The following is a 3503-nucleotide window of genomic DNA, read 5'->3' on the forward strand; positions in this document are numbered from 1 at the left end:
TTAGAAGTATATGTGAGGCTGTGTTTATGTACATCATATTCAGATTATAAGAGGATTTAGATTCTCCAGAATCTGACACCCTCTACTGGAGTGTCTGAAGACAACTACAGTGTACTTATATATAATAAATACATAAATAAATAAATAAATAAATAAATAAACATTTTTTAAAAAGGATAAGAAAGAAAGTAAGACCAGGCAGGCCTGCCATCCTTATCTCTGTCTGTCTGTCTGTCTGTCTGATATCCTGGAACTGGAGATGGGCTACCATATAGTTGCTGGTAGTTGATCCCAGGATCTCTGGAAGAGGAGACAATGCTGTTAATTGTTGAGCCCTATCAGTGGCCCTACCCATCTTTAAATTTTTAGAAGTGTATGTGAGGCTGTGTTTATGTACATCATATGCAGACCAGAAGACGGATTTAGATTCATCAGAATCTGACACCCTCTTCTGGAGTGTCTGAAGACAGCTACAGTGTACTTATATCTAATAAATACATATAAATAAATAAATAAATAAACATTATTTAAACCGGATAAGAAAAAAAGAAAGACCAGGCAGGCCTACCATCCTTATCTCGGTCTGTCTGTCTGTCTGTCGTTCTGATCCCCTGGAACTGGAGATGGGCCACCATATAGGTGCTGGTAGTTGATCCCAGGTTCTCTGGAAGAGGAGACAATGCTGTTAATTGTTGAGCGCTTTCAGTGGCCCCACCCATTGTTAAATTTTTAGTAGTATATGTGAGGCTGTGTTTATGTACATCATATGCAGACCATAAGAGGGATTTAGATTCTCTAGAATCTGAAACCCTTTTCTGGAGTGTCTGAAGACGGCTACAGTGTACTTATATCTAATAAATACATAAATAAATAAATAAATAAATAAATAAATAAATAAATAAACATTTTTTAAAAAGTAAAAGAAATAAAGAAAGACCAGGCAGGCCTGCCATCCATATCTCTGTCTCTTTGTCTGTCTGTCTGTCTGATCCACTGGAACTGGAGATGGGCCACCATAAGGTGCTGGTAGTTTATCCCAGGTTCTCTGAAAGAGGAGAGAATGCTGTTAATTGTTGAGCCCTCTCAGTGGCCCCACACATCTTTAAATTTTTAGAAGTATATGTGAGGCTGCGTTTATGTACATCATATGCAGACCATAAAAGGGATTTAGATTCTCCAGAATCTGACACCCTCTTCTGGAGTGTCTGAAAACAGCTACAGTGTACTTATATCTAATAAATACATAAATAAATATATAAATAAACATTTTTTTAAAAAGGATAAGAAAGAAAGAAAGAAAGAAAGAAAGACCAGGCAGGCCTGCCATCCTTATCACTGTCTGTCTGTCTGTCTGTCTGATCCCGTGGAACTGGAGATGGGCCACCATAGAGTTGCTGGTAGTTGATCCCAGGTCCTCTGGAAGAGGAGACAATGCTGTTAATTGTTGAGCCCTTTCAGTGGCCCCACCCGTCTTTAAATTTTTAGAAGTATATGTGAGGCTTTGTTTATGTACATCATATGCAGACCATAAGAGGGATATAGATTCTCCAGAATCTGACACCCTCTTCTGGAGTGTCTGAAGACAGCTACAGTGTACTTATATCTAGTAAATAAATAAATAAATAAATAAATAAATGAATAAATGAATAAATAAATAAATAAACATTTTTAAAAAGGATAAGAAAGAAAGAAAAATCAGGCAGGCCTGCCATCCTTATCTCTGTCTGTCTGTCTGTCTGTCTGATCCCCTGCAACTTGAGATGGGCCACCATATAGTTGCTGGTAGTTGATCCCACCTTCTCTGGAAGAGGAGACAATGGTGTTAATTGTTGAGCCCTTTCAGTGGGCCCACCCATCTTTAAATTTTTAGAAGTATATGTGAGGCTGTGTTTGTGTACATCATATGCAGACCATAAGAGGGATTTAGATTCTCCAGGATATGACACCCTCTTCTAGAGTGTCTGAAGACAGCTACAGTGTACTTATATCTAATAAATACATAAATAAATAAATAAACATTTTTTAAAAAGAATAAGAAAGAAAGAAAGACCAGGCAGGCCTGCCACCTTGTCTGTCTGTCTGTCTGTCTGTCTATCTGTCAGATACCCTGGAACTGGAGATGAGCCACCATATAGTTGCTGGTAGTTGATCCCAGGTTCTCTGGAAGAGGAGACAATGCTGTTAATTGTTGAGCCCTTTCAGTGGCCCCACCCATCTTTAAATTTTTAGAAGTATATGTGAGGCTCTGTTCATGTACATCATATGCAGACCATAAGAGGGATATTGATTCTCCAGAATCTGACACCCTCTTCTGGAGAGTCTGAAGACAGCTACAGTGTACTTATATCTAATAAATACATAAATAAATAAATAAATAAATAAATAAATGAATAAATAAATAAATAACTAAATAAACATTTTTTTAAAAAGGATAAGAAAGAAAGAAAAATCAGGCAGGCCTGCCATCCTTATCTCTGTCTGTCTGTCTGTCTGTCTTATCCCCTGGAACTTGAGATGGGCCACCATATAGTTGCTGGTAGTTGATCCCACGTTCTCTGGAAGAAGAGACAATGCTGTTAATTGTTGAGCCCTTTCAGTGGGCCCACCCATCTTTAAATATTTAGAAGTATATGTGAGGCTGTGTTTATGTACATCCTATGCAGACCATAAGAGGGACTTAGATTCTCCAGAAGATGACACCCTCTTCTAGACTGTCTGAAGACAGCTACAGTGTACTTATATCTAATAAATACATAAATAAATAAATAAATAAATAAATAAATAAACATTTTTTAAAAGTATAAGAAAGAAAGAAAGACCAGGCAGGCCTCCATCCTTATCTCTGTCAGTCTGTCTGTCTGTCTGTCTGATCCCTTGGAACTGGAGATGGGCCACCATATAGTTGCTGTTAGTTGATCCCTGGTTCTCTGGAAGAAGCGACAATGCTTTTAATTGTTGAGCCTTTTCAGTGGCTCCACCTATCTTTAAATTTTTAGAAGTATATATTAGGCTGTGTTTATGTACATCATATGCAGACTATAAGAGGGATTTAGATTCTCCAGAATCTGACACCCTCTTCTGGAGTGTCTGAAGACAGCTACAGTGTACTTATATCTAATAAATACATAAATAAATAAATAAATAAATAAATAAATAAATAAATAAACATTATTTTAAAAGGATAAGAAAGAAAGAAAAAACAGGCAGGCCGCCCTCCTCATCTCTGTCTGTCTGTCTGTCTGTCTGATCCCCTGGAACTGGAGATGGGCCACCATATAGTTGCTGGTAGTTGATCCCAGGTTCTCTGGAAGAAGAGACAATGCTGTTAATTGTTGAGCCCTTTCAGTGGCCCCACCCATCTTAAATTTTTAGAAGTATATGTGAATCTGTGTTTATGTCCATCATATGCAGACCATAAGAGGGATTTATATTCTCCAGATTCTGACACCCACTTCTGGAGTGTCTGAAGACAGCTACAGTGTACTTATATCTAATAAATACGT

Source organism: Mus caroli, unplaced genomic scaffold (assembly GCF_978045245.1).
Source record: "Mus caroli unplaced genomic scaffold, Mus_caroli_1 scaffold_77, whole genome shotgun sequence".
In the NCBI taxonomy this organism is placed as follows: domain Eukaryota; kingdom Metazoa; phylum Chordata; class Mammalia; order Rodentia; family Muridae; genus Mus; species Mus caroli.